General features: G+C 43.8%; 1 long non-coding RNA gene across 2 annotated transcripts in view; it reads left to right on the forward strand.

The window, feature by feature from the left end:
* Nucleotides 1-591: 591 nt before the first annotated feature.
* The window catches only part of LOC126516529 (uncharacterized), a 51,188-nt gene continuing 24,234 nt past the window's right edge, over nt 592-27,545 (forward strand). For both annotated transcript variants that reach the window (XR_011892303.1, XR_011892304.1), the window contains exons 1-2: nt 592-1,001; nt 22,732-22,796. This is a non-coding gene — a long non-coding RNA (uncharacterized lncRNA). The remainder of the gene's footprint in view (nt 1,002-22,731; nt 22,797-27,545) is intronic.

Below are 27,545 nucleotides of genomic sequence, written 5' to 3' on the forward strand. Positions count from 1 at the left end.
GAAAGAACCGTTGGGTAGCGCATTAGTGGCTCGCATGTGTCTTTCAGGGGGTCGACTTAAAGCGCCACACGTGTACTTCACACTGCATCTCGTTATGTCTTGCAAGAGATCTGACCCCTCCGATCGTATAACTTAATGCATTAGCACGTGTGCCCAGCAGGCTTTGACCTTCACGTGTTACAGGAGTGTAACATGCTGCCGAAAGTTTTTTTTTTTTTTAGATCTTAAGAAGGCTTTTGACAAAGTTAATCAGAATATGTACTAATAAAACTCAAAGGTATGTTAGGTGAACATATATTGGTACCTATTGTAAAAAAATTTTCTTACCAACCGTCGGCAGTTTGTAAGTATTTATGACAACATGTCTGCAGTCTGTGATGTTAAATCAGGCGTGCCACAAGGATAAGTCATTGGGCTCGTGTTATTCTTGTTATACATAAATTATTTTATTGCGGAATCTCCTGTAAATGCAAGACTGTTTGCAGACGACTGCATCATTTACACTAAGGTTAAATGCGTAAATGAGCAAGCTGTTCTGAATTATTGCTTCTCGAAAATTAACGAATGGTGTAGTCAGTGGCAGATGTGCTTAAGCCCGGCTAAAACAGTCAAGACCATTTCACGTAAGCGCATGTCATTAGAATTCGTTTACACGATTCTGGCAGCGCGGTTGCGACAGCAAGCAGACGCAATAACCAAGCTACTTTGCATCTGCAGGCTAGCAGCATCGGTCGCCCCTTTGGTTTTCTGTAGTCCCGGTTTCGTGCAGTCAAATACCACGTGCCTTGACCCTTTCCTGGAGAACACACCAAGGCACAAGTCAGCATACCTGGGCCAGTACTTCGGCCAAGTCATCTTACCTGGCCCACCGGAGGCACTGCTGCACCTGCGTCTAGCATACACCAGGAGTACATAAGCAACCACGACGACAGCGGGTGCTCATTCTGGCAGCGGTTGCGACAGCAAGCACACGCAATAACCAAGCTACTCTGCATCTGCAGGTTTGCCATAAGCTCATTATATCTTAGTACTATTGCCTGTGTCACCGCAGCTGCTGCCAGAATTCTGCGGAGCGTATTTATCTGCGCAAGAACCCATTGAATTTAGTTTTACTATTTACTGCAACTTCTTTTTTCTTGTGCCGCCTAAACCTTGGTCTGTTGTCCAGAGCGCAATTCCCTCAAAGGCAGAACTCGCAAAACAAGTGGAGCAACTTGAATCTAAGCTTGAAAATTTGAGTTCCGAGTTTCTTGATGACGTGTACGGAAAATTCTTACTAAAAATTAATACTTCGGGATTAGACGTTGTTGAAATGAAAAAAAAAAAACAAATGGATAATTTGGTGACCAATGGGGAATTCCTCAACAATCTGGTAGAGGAAATGAAGGATGAAAAGGCTACACTGGTAGCTGAAAATAACGCTCTAAAAGCTAGCAACAGTACGCTCACAAAAGAAGTGAGGGGTCTAGAACAGCACTCGAGGCTGAACAACGTCGAGGTGAAAGGTGTTCCTTGTACACAAGGAGAAGACTGCCTGGTGGTGATGCAAACCATTGGCGACAAAAGTGGTTGCCTCGTATCGCGAGATGATCTCAACGTGGTTCACCGTGTGCCTACCTAAACTGACAACAACAAAAACATCATTGCCCGTTTTATCTCGCGAACGAAAAAGTCTGAGTTCGTGACAAAAGCAAAGAAAGCGCGGCTAACTCTAGGTGACATTGGCATATCGGTAAGTAATGAAACGCCGCTGTACGTAAATGACCACCTAACACCTGAAAATAAGGCCCTCTGTTCTAAGGCTTTAACTCTAAAGAAATCTAAGAAATGGCAATTCTTATGGACTGACAACTTCCAAATAAAGGCTCGCAAAACAACTGGAAGCCGCGTTTTTCGGCTCGTCACGGAGGCAGACCTTTCTGTGATCACTTAGCAACCTTCCCCTTTGACAAATCGCATCACCAGACAAATTCACGATGTCATCATATTTTACAACTCACGAGCTAAATAATTATATGCCCAATAATCACAAATCTATCATTAATATTAACGCACGAAGCATACGCAGACACTATGATGACTTTTCAGATCTGATTGCGACACTTCAATTTTCATGCTCAATAATTGGGATCTCAGAAACTTGGCCATGTGACCACGACAAGAATTTGTTTTGCTTTCCTGACTATGAAGCAGAATACTCAAATCGTCCGTACAGCTGTCATGGCGGTGCCGCAATCTATATTTGAAGTACTCTTACGCACAAGAGAAGGCACGACCTTCTCAGCGTACGTGATTGTGAACCAGTGTGGCTCGAACTTAAAAGTGACTTTATTAATGTGGACAACAAAAATCTAATAATAGGTTGTGTATATGACTCGCCTTCATCGTCTATGAATGATTCCTGCGCCGCGCTTCATGACGTGCTAAATATCCTTGCAGACGAGAATAAAAACGTTATAATTATAGGTGATATGAACATTAACCTCGCAGACAGCTCGTCTGCCTACGCCTAACAATATTCAAATTGTTTCAATAGCTTCGGTTACGAATGCTTAACAAAAGTACCTAAGCTGTGCCCTAACTATGCAGATGGTATAATAATAGATGATGCACTTTCAAATTTGCTGTCTCCACCAGACGCAGGCGTCCTGTTACAAAATCTGACTGATCACTACCCGATATTTTTACGCTTTCAGAATAATGAAAACTCTGTCAAAGCCACTTCTACAAAGCTGACACTTGGCAAAGAAGCTTTCATTTATTCACTGAGCCAAGCTGATTGGTCTTCTATAGCAGATATAAAAGATCCACAAACGGCCTTCTCGTTCTTTATATCTGTACTAAAATCGTATTTTGACTGCCGCACCGCAAAGTCAAATGCAAAATTAAGTTTGCGTCCCCACAGAATCCTTGGCTGTCAGATAAGCTTCTAGCCTTGATGCGGAAAAATTACAATCTGTATAAGAAAACGAAACTAAGGCCATTTAACAGCAATTTGACTACGAGGTACAAAACATTTTCCAACCTGCTTGATATCGAACCAAAAAAAGCTAAAAAAACTTTATTACCAGAAAAAATTATTAGAATGCGGAAAATACATTAGTAAGAAATGGAAGATAGTAAATGATTTTTGAAATAGGCGAAACAATCGCGATATATTAAAGGAAATTATTCATAGCGACAGAGCGTACACCTCCTCACAAGACATGCTGATGCTTTTGCAGAATTTTTCTTTAGCAGCGATTCGCATATACCAACGCAATATAACCATTTAATGCGACGCCTACCTCACTGATTCTTTATTTTTTCAACCACACCACAGTAAATAGAAAACAATATAAGAAATACAAGAACAAGTCAAGGTCTTGATGATATGCATTCGAATCACATCAAGCTAATTGCGCACCTATTCTCGGATGTTTTCGCAAGTATTATTAACCTAATGTTTAAAACTGGAATCTTCCCACAGAACTAAAGCAAGGTAGAATTACTCCTGTATTTAAAAAGGGTGACCGTGCCTTGATTACTAAATATAGGCCAATATGCATTCTGCCCTTCTTTAGCAAAGTTATTGAACGGCTGGTAGAAAAGCGCCTAACTAAGTATGTATCTAAATAAATTCAGTATTCTTTCACTATTCCAATTCGGCTTCCACAAGGGCTATTCAACCAAACTTGCTCTTATCGCCCTAACTGAACAATTAAATATGGCAATCGATAAGGGCATGTATGCTAGATCAGTGTTCGTGGGTCTAACTAAAGCCTTTGATAAAATTAACCACCGCATTTTATCCTTTAAACTTGAATCTATCGGAATAACAGGTCCTGCTTTAACTTAGATACAAAATTACTTAAAAAATAGCACACAAAGAGTTAGAATTAATGGCGTTCTTTCTAAATCAATGATAACAAACATTGGTGTACCTCAGGGATCCATACTTGGCCCACTCTTGTTTTTAATATATGTTAACGACATGCCTAATTACCTGCTTTCTTCTAACTGCATTCTTTATGCAGATGACACAACTATCTTAAACTCTGACAATTGTGTTGGGAACCTAGTTTCTAAACTTAATACCGACTTCAACAAAGTGTTAAATTGGTGCAATATTAACCAGCTCAATATAAACTCGTCTAAAACTAAATTTGTTTTATTCACGTCCCACCAACGCTCATTCGCATTCATTCCTTCGCTCTACCTTGGTAATCTCATCGCGCGTAGTATTTCCTGTAACTACATGGGTGTAGAACTTGATTCTAACCTTAAATTTCATCAACACATAGCCAACGTTAGGCAGTGGGCAACATATCGAATGAGGACACTTTTAAAAGCTTGTTATGTATTTAACCAGAAAACACTACTCTTTTTACACTACTCATTTATCCAGTCACATATAAACTATTCCATTGCATGCTGGGGCAATACGTATCGTATCCACCTACAATCATTACAAGTATTACAAAACCAGGCTGTTAGAATAATTACATTTAGCCCTAACCATTTCAATTCCAAACATTTATTACATAACTATAATATTCTTACTGTGGACGAACTTCTTAACTTTAGTCTTGGTACGTTTTTATACCGACAACTAGATAACGCTCGCCGCAACAGTCTGATACCTCAATCTTGTCTAATGAATACTAATCTTACGCGATTTGCACTAAACAAAAACTTTATTTTTCCCAAGGTACGCACAAATTATGGTAAGCAGAGTACCTGTTTTTCGTCCGTTTCCTTCTGGAACACACTACCTTCTACTATTAAGTCATGTAAATCATTTCAATTTAAACTAGAACAAAAAGACCACATTTTATCATCTGCAACCACTTAGATAAGTCTTTTTTTTCCTTTCCTCCCTTCCAAATGTACATTTGGCTATGCGACACAAAGAAAAGTTCATTTGGTTATGTCTCATTATCCATTTACTTTCATAATGGCATTATAGTTCTGTAATTAATCGAGTGTAATAATAATTATTATACTTTTTTTACTAGCATGTCTGCAGCTGATTTGTATTAGTACTGCCAAACCTAAACCAATACTAAGTTTGCTTTTTTGTTAATATTGTACACTATTTGTTGCGACTGTTGCTTATATTTTTACTTATACGCTGTACAGGAGGTCCCATTACAGTCTTTGACCTCGGGACCTCCTCTTGTATAAACTTGTACTCCCTTGTACTGTATCTTGTCTATTAATAATAAAACCTCATTCATTCAAGGCAATCACTTGCGTCGAGCTCATGAACATAAGTACCTAAGCGTTACTATAACATCGAATTTGAGCTGGACTCCACATATGGACACCATTGTAGGATAGGCCAATAAAACTTTAGGATATTTAAAACTTAAGCTCAAGCTTGCTTCCCCAAAAATGAACCTACCCGATAAAAGATGCTTGTGCGTCCAATGCTGGAACACCCCTGCGATGTGTGGGACCCCTATACAAAGGAATCAGTCGCACGGCTAGAACAGGTGCAGACACGGGCACTACCGTTTTACTTCTTTTTCCCGGTACTGAAGGCGTGACTCTGCAACCCATCTTTATAAAGAAGCCAACCTGTCCCTTCTGAGTCAGAGAAGGAAAAAAAAAACTTCTCCTGTTTTTCAGTATAAGAACGAATTAGCATTGGCAGACAAGGGTCTCTACATTGATGAAGGAATGACACGAATTGCCCTTAATAGGCACGACAAACACGCGAGGGAACCACCCATTTCAAGAAACAACAGTCCCAAACATTCCCTTTTGTCGTCAACCGCACATGAATGGAAACAGGAATGGAAACAATACGAAATGCACACATTGCCAATGCTGAAACTCGCGATTTATTTTCAAGCCTTGTTCCACATCGCTTGTAAGGTTTGATTGAAGGTATTGAAGCGCTAATGTGTTACTCCCATTTCCTTTAGATGTACTACTGTGTTCTTGACGTATTGCAATGGATTGTTTTTGTATTTTTGTATAGCGTTATTGTAGTGATACGTTATGATACGCGCCTCGTTTATTGTATTAATGTCCCGAAAGGCAACTGTATTAATTTAGCGTTGTACTGACTTACGTTGACCCCTCCTATCTAGGTCCAATGCTGGACTAATAGTATCTTAAAATAAATTATAAATAAGTAAATACAAGCGCTTCTTGAAGTGTACGTTACATACGCGTCTCACTGGGTGAATCACTTCGCATTTCATTAGGATCTGCTGAGTGGTCTCCGGATTTTTGCTGCAGCATACACATCCTTCATCTTGTTGCGAATATTTCTCGGGTATGTTCTTACCCTTACAAAACCAGCTCGAGCCTCAAATAGTAAGGCACTGTCCTTTATAATATAGTACAGAATTTCCCCTCTAAATTCTTTCTTCCCATTATTGTAAATCTCCACGGTCCTGTTTTCTTTCGATTCTTTGCATCGAATTCGCTATCTCTGTCTCTGTCATTTTCTTTTTGATGACTTCTGGTTGTCTATATACAGTGTGAACTACCCTGTACTTGGTTGCCAACTTTCTTGACTTCTTCTTCCAGTCTGTGTGCACGCTTTTCAAGTACAGATAATTGTGTACCTTCTGTTCCATTACTTGCCCATTACGCAGGTTGGACAAATCAAACCATAATTCGCTATTTTCCAATCGTCTGTCTATATTCTCTTAAGATAAAGCGTGAACGACAATAGAGACCCGACCTTTGAGATGTGTTGTGTTATGAAACGACCGCACACTGCGTCTAGGCGACCCTTCTCGAATAAGCTGGCTTTCAAAACTAAGGACAGCGCAATGTACTATAGATCTGCCAGAAATTTCCGCACAATTGGCAGCATCACTTTTAGTTTAACTTACACCGTCAAACAAGCATTAAAAATAAATCTACTCAGCTTGTCTGTAACGTCTTGTTGCGCAAACCTGATATCGGTATTCGACGCTTTGGCGTCGCTGACCGTTGACTCTGAGGCGCAGCGTCCAGTCGCTCGCGGTCTTTGCTGTGCGTCGCAGAAGATCCCCTGGGCGCGAGCCGTCTGTTTCAGTTATCATTTTGAATCCCCTAGTAAGAAAAGGCGCTCGATTCTTCACTTGTCGCTGACCTTGAAACCCTTTTCCATGAATAATTAACAACACATGGAATCCATCCTATAATGCGCGAAGACACTGCCATATTGCGTAAGAACGTGAAGGCAATTATCCCTTCCTGATATAATTGCGCAATCGTCGGGTCAATTATTGGATGCGAGCTTACGCACTTTCCTTCGCTCATCCATTGAAGCGGCGGCTGCACATCATGACACTGTTACTACTTCATTCGCTGCTTTCGCACACAATATTACTCCTATATTAACTATCCGCGATGTTTCATTTGCTGTGGCGCTCTTCTGCTGTTCAGTTGTCAGTCACGGCGGTCGCTTTCCAAAAGAACGAATTGGAAACACTCGTGTGCCGAGCTTCGAAGACACATCAAGGAACTTATGGCCGTGAAAAAATTATCCGCACCCCTCCGCTGCGTCGCTTCTAAGAGAATCTTTCTTTGCCACTTCCATCGACTTTCCCACTGCTGCTGCTTCTGTGGGCTGCTATCACGCACACCGCGTCGGAGGGTGGTTTAGAGCGTGTTGATAGATGACAGCGCCAGTAAGAGAGAAAAGGCGACAGGAGAAACTCGTTTTCACCCCACCACGTTGAATGCGCACAATGCCCTCTGGAGCTCCATGGCCGTCGCCGCATTAGCCGCTTGACAGCTGTAATTATCCTTGACTCCCCTAAGAGCTCGTGCTGGTGAGCGAGTTGGTTATGCATGCTTACAACGTGGTTGTCTCGTGTCTCCTTTCCTCGTCCGTTGTTTTATTTGGCGCCTTCGCTGTAATCCCCTAAGAAGCATTGCAGAAACTGCAGCGCTTCCCTTTTTCCCACAGTGCGTGGGATCTGCATAATCTTTTCTAAGCGCTGATTCTAATCAATCAATCAATGAATCCAACAGTCTCGACGTCAATTAAGCAGAAGCTTTAGAGCGCGGGCTCCTATCTAAAGACATGAGAAAGGATCAATAATTTTTGTCGGCAACCACTGCATTAAATTTGATGAGGCTTGTTGCATTTAAAGGAACAAGTTAAAATGTAGGGACTGCTGGTAGTCAATTGTCGATTTCGGCCGTCAATATTTTAATAAAAATTGTTGAATGCCGCAAATTTTCACACAACGAAACTATGAAGTTTATAATTCTGCAACTCAGCAATGAAAAACGATATAAAAATTCTGTAAATTGTATCTAATAGTACATCTAAAGCACACAAAATTGATGCATTATATGTGGTTCTCAAATAGACCAATAATATGTTAGTAGGACTTTTGCAATACACTTGCAAACGATGCAATACATTCACGTAAGATGTAAATTGACAAATTAAATTTGCCCGCTTTGGATGCTCTAACGGACGCAATTTACAGAACTGCGATATCTGTTAGTGCAGAGGTACCAATTTGTAAAGTTCGTGCTTCCATTCTTTTCAATCTTACCAATTTTTGAAAGGTCCTTTTAAAAATTCGAGCCCTAAATATAAATTCCACTTCAACAGTCACTAGAAATTAACATTCTCTCTCAAATCCAACAAATTTAATGAAAATTGACCCAGTGGTTGTCTCAGAAAAGTGTTTCTGCGTTTGACATGTATTTGAATAGGTGGCATCGGTGTTGGGCCCGAGCTAAAATTTCTTCTTAACCGTAGTTCCCAGCGATATCGTGCCGAATTATCCGATAAGCAAGACATCTTGAATAATTCAATCAGAAAAATGCAACGTTGTAACGACAGTGATAGATAGATAGATAGATAGATAGATAGATAGATAGATAGATAGATAGATAGATAGATAGATAGATAGATAGATTGATAGATAGATAGATAGATAGAGAGAGAGAGAGAGAGAGAGAGAGAGAGAGAGAGGGGGGAACACGCAATGAACCCATGCTCACGTCATGCCAACAAGAATGGCCTGTTGCCTCTGATGATTGCGAACAGTCAAGTCATGTTTTTAACGTTTCGCTGCATGTTTCAAGGGATGCTTCAGGAATTCCTTATCTCGAGAGGTGGTAAGCAATCATATGTCAAACGGCGCATTACGAGACGATGGGTGGATCAGCTGTGGGATAAGCACAGTGGGAGATGGGAAGGACACTTGCGCCCTAGTGATGGCAACACTATACAGAGTATTTCAGCGAACACTTTCAAAAATATTTAAAGGTTGCCCGTGGCTGATAGCCCAATTCTAGCTCATGGGCTGGTCCACTCGAAGAGGCGGACATGCACAAAAAATCGAAATGCTAATGGACTAGTTAACAAAAAATAACTAATTAAGGTTTTAGGTAATTACCTTATGGCCTATATTGCAATTTACAAATTATATCCGTGGAGTAGGCAAGGCGGATCCACTTGGAACGAATTCTCTGGATTACACCAGTTTCGAGATATTGATTCGCGAACTTTGCGAGAAATTTATTGGTGTTCCAGTTATTCTTGTGCCTCTATGCATAAAACGACGTTTTGTTAAGAAATTAACTGGAACGCCAATGCATTTCTCCGCAAAGTTCGGGAAATATTATTTCTAAACTGTTGTCATCCAGAGAAATCGATCCAAGTAGATCCGCCTTGCCTACTCCACGGCTAGAATTTGTAAATTGCAATATGGGCGATAATATAATCACACAAAAATTAATTAGTGATTTTTTGTTAATTAGTAGATTATGCATTCCAATTGCTTGTGCAAGTAATGCCCGCCTCTTCGAGTAGATCAGCTCATGAACTAGAATTGTGCTATCTGCCACATGCAACCCTTAAAGAATTGTTGAAAGTATTCGCTGAAACACCCTGTATATGTGACGCATACAGGGTGTTTTTTAAAAGAAAGTACAGATTTTTTTTATAAAAAGGCTGTAAGCGCAGCGAACATGGCGTTTTAGCAGACGAGTTTCTAGAGAAGCCGGACCTACTTTGGCGCTAGTAACGTGAGCTAATAACGTGAAATTCAATAATTATCTTTTTATAGTACCTTAGGGGCAGTTTAATCTAGGAAAGAACAGCGCCAACTAAGACAATCACGAGCGGGAGAACGACCAGGACAGCGTCGTTCTCCCCCTGGTGATTGTCTTAGTTGGCGCTGTTCTTTCCTAGTTCAAGTATGCACCATCTAGCCCAAATGAATGTTTTTCTGAACCATGTTAGGAGCAGTTGCTTATTTGGTGAAATTGAAGTTAGCGCACTCTCATTTCTTTTTTAAATCTTGAAAGTTGCACCTGATTCGATATATTTGTCATCGAATTTCCGCGCTAAATATGTGATAAACCAATAAAGAATAATAAATAAATAAATAAATAAATAAATAAATACATCAAATAGAGTGCCGCCGGAGCGCATAAAAGGCGGCCCCACTGTCACACTAGACCGAAATGCACGTGACAACTAGCGAGAGGAAGTTCGAAACCGAAATGTCTCGGCCAGTCGCGGCAGCTACTGATACGACACGCTTCGGCTGGCAAGCATGTGCGGCTGTGTCGGTTCAGGATTTCGACGCCGGCATGCTTTCCTTCAAACTTCGCTCTTCGCCTCACATGCGGCGGCGTTGCCGTCTGACGCGCAACGAGAAGCGCTCAGTCCCGATATTGCCTCGATTAGGCTTTGGAATTTGAGGATGACTATCTCGGATTAGGTGCGATTCTCAAGATTTTTAAAATGTAGGTGTGCATGAAAACGGCACGGCCTCCAAATTATCCATTTCCACAATTGCCCCCTAGGCACTAATAAAAAAAAGTTATTAAATGAATGTTTCGTAATCTTCCGAAGCTCACGTGTTTAGCTGCAAGGCATGTCCGCCTCGCCTAGGAAATCGCCTGCATAAAAAACTTCGTGCTCGCTATACATGCTCATTAAATCTTTTTAATAAAAAATCCACATTGTCTAGAGAAAACATTCTGTATGTCATACGTAAACCTCTGCGGATAATCATTTCATTGCAGCACAATGACTGAATGAAAGGAATCGTTCAATAGCGTTGGCAGTAATTTATGTGCACAAGGAATAGCACACCATGGCCAAAGGTACCATGCGGTCTTCATAGGCGACACGCTGAAAAACGCTGCAAGCGAAGCTCTAGACTAGGGGCCTCGACGAACCACGTTTCCTGTCAATCCGAGGCTATCTGAGCAGCGGCATGCACTCTACCCATTTGACACTTGAATGGCCGCGTGACACCTACGTGCACGCTGAGTTTACAGTTAAGAGAACGTGCTACAGTGCTTTCCCTATTTTGTTTAAGGCGAAAGCCTTTCTAGGCTCATGGTGAAGTTTGTGTCAGCAGACCTGACCGCCGGACTGAACGCCGAAGCGTGATCACGCCATATCAAGTCTGATTAAAGACAGATTAGAGAATGAAAATTGATTGATAGGGACAGTTAGTGAACGATAACGTTATAATAGAGATTAATAGAGGTTAGCAATGACTAGTAATTACTAATAATGACTGAAATGACTTGTAATGATTAGTAATTACTATGAAATGACCAATATGTCTAAAGACGACTTGTAACAACAACAATTGATTAGAATTGACTAGAAATGCTTAGCAATGACCAGTAATGACTAATAATGACTGAAAAGACTTGTAATGACTACTGATGACCACGAAGTGACAAATATGCCTAACCACGAATTGTAACGACTACAAATGATTATAAATGACTAAACATGCGTAGTAATGGCCTGTAATGACTAATAATGACTGAAATGACTTGTATTGACTACTGATGACTAGGATATGACCAATATGTCTAACCAATGTGTCTTGTAATGACCACAAATGATTACAAATTACTAAAGATGCTTAGTAGTGAGCAGTGATGACTAATGACTGAAATGACTTGTAATGACTAGTAATGATTACGAAATAACCAATACGTCTAACAACAACTTGTAACGACTACAATTCATTAGCAATGACTAAAAATGCCTAGTATTGACCAGTAATGACTAATAATGACTGAAATGACTTGAATGATTACTAATGACTAGGATATGACCAACATGTCTAACGACGGCTTGTAATAGCCACAATTGATTTCAAATGACTAAATATGCTTAGTAGTGAGCAGTAATGACTAAAAGGAAGAAGCGAAAGAGAATAACCAAAGAGGAAGAGGCGAATGATAGAGGAGGAAGAGTAGGCTTTCGCAGTTCACCTCTTAAGAAAGATCTTAAGCGACCGTGTAATTTTTCTTTTGCTGCTACCATTGGAAGATTACGAAGCATACACGGAAGAATCCGAATGGCCAAAGCACGAAGACACTTTAGCTCACAGCCACATGAAGCATCCGCCATGCTTCGGGCTTTGGTTTATGCCGTTCCCTGCAAACGGAGGGCATGAGTGTAAAGGCGGAATGCAGAGCTCTTTTCTTGTTTGCGGGAGTAAATGAAGCCGCAGAGCAGCAAGGCGATGTTTCAAGGGAGCATGCATGACCGTTCACTTTGTTGGAAGATAGAAAGAAAATACTGCGACGAACAGCGGTTATCTTGATATATCTCGGTAGCTCTTGCGGGAAACGTGAACGAGCTCCCTTACATTCTTGAGGTGGAAAACAAACGACGATCTGTATTTCGTTTGTTTCGCAGTGCGTGAACATAATTTGAAGGCGCCTATATATTATGAACTAAATATGAGGTATGAATATATGAGGACACGAGCTGTTTTCCGTTGCGTGCAAGGCTTCGGGGGGAAGGTAGGGAAGTGGAGTGGGGGGGGGGGGGGGGGTTCTACTCTGGGCCCGGACGGCCGCGCGCGCCCGGCCTGGTAGCTGTGTCTTGAAGGACATTTGCAACGGGTACAGAGTCCGCGCTGCGCTGTGTTTTCGAGGTGTAGTTCGCATTGATGCGATAGGCAGCAAGAAAGTCAATTCGCTCACTGCTGCTGCCGCGTTGCCTCACTGCAGTGTTTTGACAGTTTCCGCGGTCGTCAAGTGATTTGTGTTCCTGTTGGCTTGTGCGCGCGTGACAACCTGCGCGTTAATTTTGCTTGCGTATGTTTACAAGTTTATAAGGCCGATAAAACTGCTATTCGCATAGCTGTCCCCTAATTTGCAGTCGCAATCTATGCTTTGCCTTTCGGGTGAAACTGCGAATTTTTTCTTTGTTATTTTAACATTTCAACTAAGAGAAGCTGACTTCCTCTATGCTTTACTTTACCTGACTTCAGTGTCTGTCTGCTTCATACACTTTAAAGGGACACTGAAGGCAAGTACTAAGTCGACGTGGACTGTTTAAATACCATTCCAGAAATCTCGCAATGCTTGTTTCGTGCCGAGAAAAGACTTAGTTTACGAGAAAATTGCATCTGAAGGTTCCGAATACTTTTTTCGAAATTCAGATCTTCCGCCACCCAACCGGAGGAATGGTGAGATTGCATACGCCATCATCCCTCTTTGCTGCCGTCAGCTTGTAAAGCGGCGCCCGACAGACGGCGGTACCGAGTCAAGACAGAGCGGTGGATTCGCCGCTGCAGCTGCTTTTTAGTCAAGTGGTGTAGACCATTCGGGCTTCCCGCAACATCACATGGAAGTTGAATTCGCTGCTACTTGCAGCTTGTGCGAGTTTCGCGAGCCAGCAAAAGCAGCGCAGCACTACACGATAACGAAACTACTGAAATGCGAAAGCGTGGGCGGCACAGAGTCGAGCGAAAACGAAACTTTTCGACCGCCCGCGTCGTTGTCAAGGGTAACCTCAATGAGTCCTTTTTTTTTTCTAAAAATAATGTAGAACTGGAAAGTAACATTTCATTTCGTCTTATAATACAATACAAGGATGTTTTTTGCAACGAGTAGTTGAGTACTAGTAACAGAATTTAACTGAGGAGTGCTTTCGCCATCGGGAAAGTGCTTGAATGTCCCGGGGGAGTCTCTAATCATGTCCTGCATTTACCTCAATTTTTCGATTATTGAGCCTCTGTTTGCGATAATATTGACGCCTTAGAGATTCCCGGGCACTAATCTATCACTTTAGCTTGACTTAGTATTTGCCTTTAGTGTACCTTTAAGCTGAGAAAGTGAACCAGAATTTTTTTAGGCTCCCCACGCAATCAGTTAACAGGAACGTAAATGGGAAGGTGGACAAAAGGAATGGTACCGGGTACACATGATAGCAAAGTTTTGTTCAGTCATTTTGCCAAGGTGGTTGCTCTGTTCCAATAGCACCATCACGTGTGTTTGACGTCATGACGACCATGTGTGCTTCCACAGTGTAAGAGCGCGAGTCCCACGGGGAGGCTTTATAACGAGCCTTTACATTAGCGCTAGCAAGCTTCCTTTGATCTGCGTTGAGAACGGTTGAGACTCCCCCTCATCACTCGCGCGAGGGACTGAGGAGTTGTCATCAGCATTCTAAGTGTCGCCCAATGGTACATCCGTTAGGTCGTCGAGGGGATAGCGTTCGTTATCCTCCACAACGGCGTTGTTTGCGGTGCTGTTTTACCTCACGCTGGTACTTCGCAGGAATCTCGGGTTTCCTTATGTACGTGGTACACATTAGCGCCCCCAACGCAAGCTCTTGGTTGCTTCAGGCACGGGGGACTTTGCCTGAGCGGCTATAGTTGACTGGACGGACGATATATCACAGAGGGTCGCGTGAGTGCCCGGTTCGCGTAAGTGGATAATTCTATTTGCCTTAAGTGGCTTCCACTGCTGTGGCCGCGCACGCACAATGGTGTAATTACGGCCTCTCGGTAGGAGAATAAAAAAAAAGAGACCTCATTTGTTACCGCCTATACTTATCCCGACAGGTGGGTTCTTACATCGCTAAGAGCGCACTGCGACATGTAAGCTGAATCAAGAGAGAACCGGTCTTCTCGTGAATTATGCAGCGATATTTTGACAAGCGTGGCTAAAGTAACTGAGTGATGGGCCGTATATACAGAGAGAGGGAGCGCATAAAATGAGAAACCCGGAGCCAGGTTGGTAATTAATGACCGCGCGCGCAAAGGGCCTTCAAGAAGTACGACATGGAGTTCGACTTCGTCTACGGGAAGAAAGGGTCATGAAAAGAAAAGTTCCGCTAAGAGGAGGCGCGATGAAGAAAAATGCTCCGTAAAAGCAACACGCAGTGGTAACCAGTTCCTTTTACAGCCTCCTTTCACAGCAGGAAGGAAAACATAACAAAAGGCAGAAGCGAAAAAAAAAAGTAAACAAGCGAGGAATGAAATGTCCACAGCATTTTCTGCTTTGCGAGGGTCTCAGTATCATCTCCCCTTCCAGCTCTAAGGTAAGCGCCCCCATTGATCCCCTTCCTGTTCTATGCAGTCTTAAAAACTCTATACATCCCTGAGGGCATAACTTTGTCTCTGTGCAACAATAATCTTCATTAGTCTTGCGTTCGTTTCCTTTCATTAAACGCCGTGCGCCCTGAACTTTCCTGTGAAGAACGCTGTGATATAGTATTAGTCTGCCATAGCGTTTCTGACAAAGTAAAGGGTGCAGAGCGTGAAAATAGAGGATATGCGCACAAGATTGATGACAATTATTATCATGGGGAAGCAATTAGATTTAAATAACCCGCCGTTGTTGCTCAGTGGCTGTGGTGTTGGGCTGCTGAGCACGAGGTCGCGGGATCGAATCCCGGCCACGGCAGTCGCATTTCGATGGGGGCAGAACGCGAAAACACCCGTGTACTTAGATTTAGGTGCACGTTAAAGAACCCCAGGTGGTCGAAATTTCCGGAGTCCTCCCCTACGGCGTGCCTCATAATCAGAAAATGGTTTCGGCATATAAAACTACATAAAAAAATAGATTTAAATAGGAGTTCAGATGACTAAGGGTGTATTTGCTTTGGGGAAACATTCAACATGGTTTTCTCCGCTAATAACAAACTTTTTTAAGTCGAAAAAACTTTTCATAAAATGCTTCGCCAGACCAAACTTATAAACGTAGTCACGCAGCAAACCCTACAGCATCACCACTGAGCAGGAGACTCACGCACAAGGCCAGGATCCTCCTTCCATCTGTTTCACGCCTCAGTCCCTCAGCCCAACGCAACGCCAGTGTTCCTTCTGTAATTACACTATCTTTTTTCCCATCATGTGCGCCACCTTATACGTGCTAGGACAGGGAAAATTATGCATACGAGTGTCCCGGGCTGGCGTGGCCCTTACACCGAGTGTCCCGAGTACGTGTAACTGGCCTTATGCTCCGTTGGATGCAACATGTCTGATCAATTCCCTTCCAGGTCATGGAATTTGCACGAACTTGCCTAGTATCGACATCGTAACGTTAACGTCTTCATTTGCAAGCTGGCCTTCGTTATAGTGGCATATTTAGATATTTGTCATTAGGTAAATGATAACGAGAACCGCAAAAATAATCGAATTCACGTACAACAGATACCTTATGCCTACACAGAAAGTGTTATAGTATATAGGAAATGTATAAAAAAAATATCGCAGTTTCGCCCGAAAGGTGAAGTATCCATTGCGATAGCGAAATGCTGCAATACAGCTATACGAAGTAAATCGGCCGCATTAGTTTTATTGGTCATATAAACTTGGAAACATTTGCTTACTAACTGAATTAACAAGCAAGGTGCCAGCGTGCACAGGCAAACGTGAACACGTCACAGACGATGACCGCGGACACTCGTTGTCAAAACGCTGGCGCGAGCAACAGTGGCAGCAGCAGTGAACAAAGTGACCTTCGTGCTGTCTATCGCTTCAGCGCAAACTGAGCGGTGAGAACACAGCACGCACAAAGGTATGATCTGTCTGCAGATCACTTTCAATCATAGAGCAAGGAAACTCAGGAGACGCCCTGACGTCACTCTTTGTGAAGCTAAAAGTGAAGCCGGAAGTTGGCGTTGCCCATGGCGTTGCTCCGCCTATCGGGCCAGCTCTCCTCTCTTGTCTACATTTCTCGCGAAACCACGCCGCGCTGCGCGCAACCGATCTGCTCAGACGCGCGCGCTCCGCAGCAATACTAAATAATCGCGATGTCTCATTGCATTACCGTTGCCGAAGTCATATTAAAAGAAGTTCATAATTAACTTCGCAAATTGGGCCGTGAGGTCGAATCGGCTACTTTTACCGGCTTTTATGAAAATAAACAAGCCTTATAAGGCCAGCCAACTGAACTGTTCTCATCAACCGCAGGTACCGGCCGCTGCCCAGTTCTTTCGGGTTTTTAAAAGAAAGGTCTCCTTTGTCGCTGCGTTCTTGCTTTTCTCTGCTTGGGCTTCCTGGGGCTCCCAGACGGTCTTGCGAGCTAGACGTCTTGCGATACGAAAAAAATGTACGCATTCTCACTCCAATGCAAGAATGCACTAGAGGCACGTACGACAAACCGGCCCATTTGGAGTTTATGAGCACAAACATATTCTCGCTTGAGGAATCGTCGTGCTTTATTGAACAAACTTTGGGTGGCCGCGCATCACTACGCCAACGTGCCGGCGAGGAAGCAGAATGTCATTTCTGACTCCGCGTTTACATTCATTGACTGCGGCCTGATGTGCCTTCTTACCACGGTAAGTGAAGCACCACGGAACCAAACTTTTGCGATAGCCGGCGCTCGGTGCAGAACAGTACGCGCGTAGAACCGGTCTACATGCGACCATGTAACAGCCGTTTGATGTGTTCGCAGGCGTACTTTCTGTGGAGCCTTGCCGATGTTTGCAGCGCATCCGCTAACCTTCACTTCCCTGCGCTTCTCGCGCGCACAGATAAGATACGCCTGCGGTAGAGAGGATTCGTTCCTTAAGTCAAAGCAGCCGCTTCTTTCCCATCTTCCAGGATGAAGCGTCGGCTGGCAGGCGCATGGTGCCGAGGGTAGCTAAATGCACATATTCTGCGTAACGCTCTATCAGCACGTGTATTGAGGTACAACTGTGCAGGTGCATGAACCTCGAACGCGCTCTGCTTAAAAGACTTTGTGCTGTCGCGAGCACTTCGAGGAACAAGCAACAGTTAAGCTACATGTGTTTTAATATGCACAAAAGCAAGTTGTTACTGAACACGAACTATGAGTTCATAACCTACGTTCTACGTGCCGCAAATGCACCATATACGCTCTCAAAAGCACGAATCACTGACCTGCATGGCGTTCATTGTACAGATTTTGCAACGCATCGGTTTCGGCCTGCGATGGCACGTTCGCACGATTCCGCCAAAGGGGGCGAAATTTCCCGAGGATATTCCTTCGTCCGTTGCCATTGCCGTGGCGCGGTACGTTGCGTACAGCGTTGCGTACAGCGTTGCGTGCGCGTTCATTTCACGAACTTTACTTCCTCCTGTCTCACCTGGCCACAGCAACATCCGGGAGAGCCCTGTCCAGAGAACGCAGCGCAACAGAACACGGAGACCAACGCAAACCTGCCCACACGGCGCCTTTACCACGGTACGAAACGCACAGAACCATAACAAAGCCGCCATTGTGGCCCGAAAGGCGTGGCCGCTACAACGAAGAAATAAAAAAAAAACAGCAAGAAAAAGGAGAAGCTGCTACGTCATTTCCTCCACACTTTTCTCCTAGCGGGCGGAGGGGGTAGGGCCTCTCCTCAGTTTCCTCTTTCAAGATACGGCGCGCGTTCCCGCGTAGCGTACGGAGTTGCTGGCGGGGGCGATCACACCGGCGATTTGGTTCGGCTGCACTGCCGAAGTCAACAGACGTGGCCATTCTTGATAACGAGAACCACAATGAAGAACATGAAATCACGGCCGCCGTGTCACTTGTTCGGTGGCACTGCTCTATAGCTTAATTGAGCTGTTACTTAAACGTATTTTTATAGTCAACCTAAAAAGAGAGTGTGGAAAAGGCCCGCGTTGAGCATGTGGGCTCATAGCCACCAATACCCCCGAGTGGCTATGTGCCACTAACTTGCCGGTTCTGCGTGTCTTCATAGTTTCCTGCAGAGTCAGCTGGAGTGTCTCTTTTAAAGAACGGATGCTTTCTAATGTCGACGGGATAATGACAATGTCGTATTGTCAACGCGACAAATGCATGGACAGCTTCGACGCGGAGTGTGGCAATAACGACTTCTTCGTCGTCGCGATGGATAACGTGATCCTTCCCTGTTGCAAGCGCGCGGTTGTGCAAGGTTGACGGGCGGAGAGCTTTGGCACCGGGCGTTGCTTGAGCAGCTATCCACGAATTGTAAAAAAAAAAAAAGAAAAGTCGAACATATGGCGCAAGCACGCACACGTATTAAAGAGGCAAATGTGGAATGACACACCAATGTTTCTCAATTGAAATGTCTCGGCTTTTCGCACTCTAGTGATGTTTATTTCCTCTGCTATAAACTTGCCTCAACACCGTCTGAGGCTGAGGTAAATCACGTCAGTGGCGTTGAAGGTGGGAAGCTTTTAACAGCGTTCGCTCACGTCCTCATGTCTCGCACGGACTCGCCCAGTTCAAGTGTTGTGAATCAATTTACCAGAGAAAGAAACGAACACGCAAGAATAAAAAAATAATGAAAGGAATAAGGACGAAGAAAAATAACGTTCAGCCTCTTGGAACTTGTATGTGTTGATTTGGAAATGCGTGGCGTTGGCGCGGACCAAAGTGTGCTGCAAGCGCCCGTTTTCTCCCCGAGTTTGGGCAACAGTTCGTCGTATATCTTCTTTTGTTCACTACCAAGGGTGCCTTCGTCGACGAAATAAAAGCTGGCGCTCAAAAGGGGCAACTTAAGTGAACGCAACAGTGCGCTCGAAAACGAACAAGAATCGCAGGATGAAATAAGCGCACAAAAAGTGACCAATGGCATTCGCTATACAAAGGGTCTTCCGGTGTTTACACGGAGACGTATCTAGACGAGTGGAAAAAAGAAATAGCGTGCGTTGTGGTGAAACGGAAAGGAGGCTACAGTGAAAACCCAACTTTCAGATTGACTTCCTCCGCCATATATATATATATATTGAATGGAACAATTTCCTGAGGCCTCCTGTAACTCTTACGTTTACTCATTTGTTTATGTATTTACTCATTATTTGTTCTTCAAGCAGCCCTCTAAGTAAAGCGAGCCGTTGCGCTATATTCAGAAGGAAAAAGTTGTGCGCTTTCGCGAACCAGTGTGTGCATGTTTGGATGCGCGCGCTTTACAGTGAAAGTCTGAGGCATTCGAATTGCTTTGACAGAGCTTACCACGCGATGTCAATGCTGAATTATGGGCCCGGTTTCACGCGTAAGCGCGCGGGCCCACGCTCGCCACAAAGGAGCGTGGAAAAGACGGAAACTCGAAGAAAATAAAAGAGGGAAGCGACTGCTTGGAGAACCGTTTCGCAATAAGAGGCTCCGCAGATTGCTTTGTAGCCGTCTCTTTTCAGTCCACTCACTCGTCGTCGTTTTCCTCGCAATGCGACTCCAATCACGCTCACGCAGTGCCTTCTCCTCGATCGCCTCTCATTTCATTCGATCTACTGTATACACGTCCAGTGGAGCTTACGGACTGTTGCCCAATGATAAGAAAAAAAAAAAAAGAAGGAAATGCCGGAACCAAGGTGGTCTTTGTTCCCACCGTGCCGCGCAGCTGCAACATTGACACGTAGCTGCACGGGAAATTCTAGAACTTTTTGTTTGTTTGCTCCTTGTACGTTAGTGCAGTCGCAAGTTCCTGCCTTTTGGGCACCAAATTGCTTCCTGGTGCTCGAATTGCTCGGATGCGAACATTTACTTTTTTTTTACGCCTTACTATTATTTTTTGCGTCGAAGCACAATAACTTCTTTTTTGTCTTTTTTTTTTTGACGATCGAGATGAACTTGATCGTACAAAGGCGGCAATGAAAAGGCGTGAAAAGCTGTTACTGGTTATCAAAACATTGGCTCTTGTTGCTTCCAGATCTCTTCATATGACCAAAGGCCCCACACCTTTTATTGAGATAGCAATTATATGTACATTCAAAGCGCATTTCTGCCATCGGCGTAGCCGTCGCCGTCGGCGTCACTGTGAGGTTCCGCATAAAGTCCAAGGACGATAAAACCGTTGCTGCGCGCCGTATGCTGTATGTGCGAGTGAAAGCTTGCAAGGGTGAGCCGGTGATCGCGGCTCAGTCTCGCGCACGAAAGGAAGGAAGCGCACCGTTTCCCATCACACGCAATGCTCAAGACAGATGTCGATGTGCGGTTCTGGAAGTGCAGCCAGTAGAAGTGGAGGTACGTTGAAACGAATTTCTTTGATGCGCGTTGTATCGTTTGTCTGTCCCACGTCGCTTTTAGGAATGATTACGGGAACGACGTACACGCAGAGTAGAAAATTTTACCAAATGCGGGTTCCACGAGAAACTCGAATGTCAGCCCTGCATTAGCTTGCAGCCGTTGACACAGTACAATAGTATATTGATCGCGTATACTAGTACACGCAGAACACTTGAAGTCCAGGCTGTGTGGCCAGGATGAGGAACTATGCTTTTTCTAAGGTCCCGCATCGTGTAAGCTTTTGATCCAACCTGTGCGTACATAAGTGTTTAGGGTTTGTGAATCTTGCGAAAGAGTATTATTTCGAGACGACAGCAAGACCTCCTCATTTGCCTCACACTCGCTAACTGAACTAGAATCCAGGCTTGCTGAACTACCTTCTGGATATGTAGTGAGGGGAGGTGGGAGATACATGCTCTCTCCTAAAAAATGTGTACAAACAAGCCACCGTTCACTGTCTGTTCAGCGTGCACAACATTCAGCTAGACGAAAAGCGTGTCCGAATGCCTTCGCATTGTTGCTCATGTGGCCATTCTTAGTACGTTATTACCCCACACAGGAATCATTATTTGCTACCTCGTGGGAAAAGTCAACAAGATACCGCTTCACTCCACCCTTCTCTCTCTTCTGCTCTATACATCCCCTGGCGCTATCGTTCTTGCCCCAATAAATGGGCTGCGCGCATATCTGGCCGCACTGTAAATAACGCCCTGAAAGCAAGAGCATACAAGGGACTTCCAAATTTGAACAAAAAAATAAGCAATGTGCTTGCACCATGTGTGAACATTTCGTATAAATTAATCGTAGTAATGAATTAATTAGAATTTAAGAGGAAGTGAAGCAATATAATCTAGAGGGAAAAGAATAGCTCCTAAGCTAAACTGTCCAAATAAAGTGGGAAAATATGTGAGAAACTTCATACGCTGACCTGGGTGTTTTAAGCACACTGTCTGTGTCTGTGTATGTTTCATCGTACGTCCTCGTACAGTCGCGCTCATACACTCTACTGCGTGTTTTGTTGCCATATAACCTTAAGAAATATTTGCCCCAGTGGTTGCTTTGTTTTTGCTAAAGATCATCTTGAAGATATAAATCTTCCTTAGACCGTCATCGATCACATTGTTAATATTAGTGCTTGGTCAAAATCGGCTGGTGTACTAACATGTGCAGTCGTATGCCCGCGGAAGCGTATCATAGGCAACTAAGAGCACCACCGCAGCCATTTCCGAATATCGTGAATTAATCTGAAAATTGAGAATGCCTCATTAACATGACAACCAACTGCACAATGTTGCGTCTTGAACCTACCGTAAGAAGCATGAGGAGATGGTTAGTTTGTCGACGTACCTAGATATGCTGTGTTTATCTGCTAACCATCACAGATAAATAAAGAAGTCGTTTTTAAAGTGCGTAACGTAGCAGTCTGTAATAAGAACCAGCTTGAGAAAAAGTAAAAACATTATTCGACTCTTACGTTCACATGAAGAGGTTTGTTATATATGCATTCGATGTTTTTATATATGCGCCTTCTCATAATATGCGCAGGTGACCTGGAGGTGACACCGGTCATCCACGGACAGGACAACTCCGAGGATGAAGCTGACCAAGAGGTGGGTGTTGACCATTTCTCACCACCGTGGCTTCTCAGCAGGTTTCCCATGCAGTGTCCGTTGTGTGCTTTTTGTCAAGGGGCCATCTTGATTTCACCACATGAGGTTTACACATCTAGAATAACTATATAAAGAACCTACTGTACATGATTTTTAGCAACAGTAAAGCTCAGGTAGTTTGTAGACAGCCTTTTATTAATAGAACGCGTTGCTGAGCTGGTTAAAAAGCGGACATTTTAGACGGGACAGCAAAATAAATAAAAAACACATGCTAACTCACAATAAAGTTATTCGAATCATATAGCGTACTTACAGGGAGAGAAGTAAGGTGCGTAGACGACATCGCTCACAAGAGGCCACGAATTTGACACTTTCTGTTCGCGCCCAAATCTGTCTCCACTCTTGCCCAGAATTCAACGGCTAGAAAGCAAATGCTCACAGGCACAGTACCGACAAGAGCGGAAACTCTCAAAATTGTTTAAGCTGGTTAGCGATTGCAAACATTTTCACATTCCATGTTTTTTAAACGTCAACATACATAAGTTGGAAGTGCCTTTCCGATTTTTGTGAGACTGCATATAGCAGGAAGACGTGAACCGATTTCTGTTGAACCCTTGAATACGTTTGGAAGACCCTTCGGACCATATACGGAACTCTACTGAAGTTGCAGTCTCCAGGACGTCGAGAATCTGGTTTCTTCAATGTGACATTGCGCTCGCTTTTGCGTTGTGCAATCATCCATTGAACAGAATGACATGGTCGCATTCCAAACCATTGCCGGAATAATCGTCGATAATTTTATGGTTTTATTGGATTCTATTTTTAGTTCAAATGATGTTTGTTTGGCTAACTAGCTGCACATTCAGCGAAAAGGCATTTGTAAATGTAACGTGTTGCTCCTTTGCTTTCTAATATTTTTGAGCACCAATTGACTTTGACGTAAATAATTTTCTTTACAATGAAAATGTCCAAGATTTTTATGATATCTAAATTATTTCTTGCGATTTTAAGTAACAAACCCTTAGGGGCGCGCACTACTGCAGTGAAATGAGTTTTAGCTATTTTTAGACAGAATGGCTGAGCTTTTATCGATGAATTCTGCAACGATGACTCTTTCAGTTCTTAGATATTAACATCCTTTTTTGGGAGTAACGCGTACGTTGGATTCAATTAAGCGCATAGTAAGATTGTTAATTGAGCTATAGCGTCTGTGTGCCTCGAATCGCTGCTAATGAAGTCTTGTGCTCATGTGATGGCAGGCCAGTTTTAATAACCAGATTTCGCGCCTTCAGTCATCTAGTTTCGCCTGCTCAATATTGGTATCTGTGTCCGAGAACCTCAATCGGAAACTGACATGAAAAAAAAAAATGGCAGAGACAGCTAAGACTGCTTACGTGCGGGAATGCGAAATGCATATATGCATACAATGCTTTCCCAATAAATCTGAGCGCCAGGTAAGCTCACGAATTTTTGGGGCTCCAAAGAAAGCCTCATTGTGGGAAAAAAGCATGGCAGGACTCATGTAACCTGCGGCGTAGACTTAGTCTACGAAACTCCACTTACAGGCCGAAGGGTCGATATCGGAGAGAGAAGCCGCTAAATCAACAATCGAGCGCGGCAATATGAACTGTGTATCTAGAATGAAGCCATATCGCACCTACCAGCGCATTGTCGGTCCTGCGCATGTGAACCTTTGCTTTTAGTTTCCTAACCCTTTGAAGGTTTTCGCCGTACATGTACGGCAGCGGTTTTCTGTCCCGCAAGGTCTTCGCCGTACGGGTACGGTTCCGACCCTCCGTTTCAAATTTCGCGCCATAATGACGATGAGCGCTCATCGGGAGGTGCTGCCACCTCTTAGCACTTACAAGATGCGTTTGAAGTTGGTGCTACCTTCTTGGGGAGGTAAACAGAGCTCATTGCTAGCTTCAGCGCGTCGCTCAGACTGCGGCAACGCCCCTTTGGCGGTTTCGGTTTCGCCGCGTGATCGCAACAGAGGCGCGCGAAACGTCATTTTTTTCTTTGTCGGCACTCTCTTGCAGGACGGTGGAAGTTGATTTCTATCTTGATTGGCGCTGCTCTTAGCTTGCTTATAGCGCCGTTCGCGAGGTATTCCCGCTCCCAGTGGCAACGCGCTTTCGCGGTTTCGGTTCCGCCGCGTGATCGCAACGGAGGCGCGCGAAACGTTGTTTTTCTCTTTGTCGGCACGCTCTCGCAGGGGCAGCGGAAGTTGATTTCTATCTTGATTGGCACTTCTCTTAGCTTGGTTATCACCACTTGCTCATCAGCGCCGTTCGCGAGGTATTCTCGCTCTCCGCGGCAACGCGCTTACGCGAGAGGGTGCCTCAGACCTCTGCCCAAGGCAGCCGCACGCAGAGATGGCATGTGTGCGCCAACACAACTCCTCGCTTCAAGAGAACAGACACGCATTTTAGGTGTGCAGACTGCGATAAGGCGCAGTGCCTAGACCCGTGTTACAAGGAGTACCACGCTCGGAAATACTATTGAACATTTTGCAGTTCTGAGTGATGCCGACACCAAAATACTGTTCCTAATCATTTTTGACTATTTATTCCCGACTTAATACATTTTGGACATTCAAGATCCGCAAAAAAGTAATTTGACCACATGGGAAAGTTTTTTTCAAAATAATTCGACCCTCAAAGAGCTAATCTACGAGTGCAGTCATGCTTGCATGTGAGCTAATGAAAACGTTTCATATCAGAAAGAACGAGAATGTGTGTATCAGTGACACTTCTGTATTTTTGCGCAGCACTGAAGAAATGTTTTCAAAAAGAATGCTGTCATTTGTAAAATTCAGTTTTTTTCTCTAAGTATTGCAAGACTAAGATATTTGTAATATCGCATGCGCAGCGCGGTCTGGGAACCTTCCTAGTTCTATAAATGTAGTACGTTGTATGCTTAGAATAATATTTATCCGCGAGTTATTTGCAAGATGAAAACAATGCCATCGAATTACCTGAAAAGTTCAGCACACCGGACTTCTTGGCCTTCTTAGCCGTCAGAGCCAGTTTAGCAGCCGAGAAACTCGAACCTATTGGCTCAGTGGGAATACGCGTTTTACTGACTTTCAACTTTGGTTTCACAGTTAGAGTAGACAAACCATGGTTCATAGCGAAAATCAAGCAGCCAACTACCTTATACATCGTCTTTTTAAAAATCACCAACAGTCAGCGCAGCGACAAGAGCTTCTGACTATATTGTCATCATCACTCAGATCAACAAAGCAGAAAGTGCACAAACTTGTCAATTTCGTTTTTTTTTTTTTTTTTTGGTGGTACCTCATGAAGCCCGTGAACTTGGATTCACTTTTAGGAATATGCATGCTCGCCGAACACTCGGACCGCGGAGTGTGACAGAATCTATATTACGCGCTGTTTCCTTAGCGGAAATGCGAAGTGATTCGATTAGGGCGCCCAGATAAACACAGATGTGCCATGGTTTGAAGGGCGAGCTAGTTTTCTGTGAGCCTTCACTTTGAACCCCACATAATGCTGGGAAATTGCTATGACATTCAAGCACCGAGAATGATCTGCCATCGACTGCTTCTATGAACAGTCGTCGGGGTGGACGCTCTTGCAGCGCGACCACCCCGACCTGCGTTAATCATCAATTGTGCCACTGGTTATTCTTGGAATGACAAAGAATTATCAGCGTATAGTCATGATAAGGCCACATGCGACATTGCATGAACGGACAGTCACTAAAAGAGGCTCTCAATGACATTTTACTAGCGAACAAGCAAGAGAGCAACATCAGTAGTCGAAGCTATACAATCGGTTCCTCAGAAGATCAGGCCTGCTACGACCGTAGCGCTGCAGTCAGTCATGCTGAAATTTACTCAGCAAATGAGAGGGCTTGACACCCGACATTAGTAAAGGAGCTGGTAAACCCGGACTTCTCATTCTTTTTTGAGGCACCAAACGAATGTGTTTACTTGGTGAAGTCGGTGGCAGGTCTACAGTACGCCCAGATGAGCGCCAACAGAAAGGTCATTGAAGTATTAATTGAAACTGATGCATCAGTTAGCATAGTTAATTCTACTGATCCCTCAAGAGCGACTATTGAGCGGCAACGTTGTTAAACTACACAGTTATGATGGAAGTTCTCGAGTACAACTAGTGACACAAGTGGGCACGCATGTCTGTAGAATTTCAAACAAGCAAAACAACTGCAGAAGCGCTACTCGTTCATGACGCCGCATCTAATGGAACACTGGCACATCTTGACTTGAAGAAATTTACGGTAAATATCAGATGACTCGATGAAGCCATTGTAGACATGTCAGTTGAGGCATACCGGCTTAATGAATGTATGTGCAGGCTCTCAAACCAATCTCGAGTTGGTCAGAGGCAATTGAGACGTGCCGGCACAGCTCCCGGAGCTGATGTCCACCGGAGCTTAGCTTCCTGCAGCGAAAGTAAGTGAGGTTCCGTTCAGGCTCAGCGACATGACAGCTGATAGCACAAATCCCTATGGGATATCATGAAAAAAAAAAAAAGCAATGGCTAAAAGGAGCGTTACAAGGCTTGCTAGATGCTGAAATTATTCGACGGTCAACATAAACCTTCGCATCTATGACTGCGGTTGTGCCCAAAGATGATGGAACTTTAAAGATATGCGCTAATTATAAGCTTGTAAATTGTCCGACTGGTCTTTCCCCATACCGATGCCAAGAATCGACAATATTATTGACAAGACGGGTGGATATACATGGTTTTCCCGCATCGA

Source organism: Dermacentor andersoni, chromosome 1 (genome assembly GCF_023375885.2).
Source record: "Dermacentor andersoni chromosome 1, qqDerAnde1_hic_scaffold, whole genome shotgun sequence".
Classification (NCBI taxonomy): Eukaryota; Metazoa; Arthropoda; class Arachnida; order Ixodida; family Ixodidae; genus Dermacentor; species Dermacentor andersoni.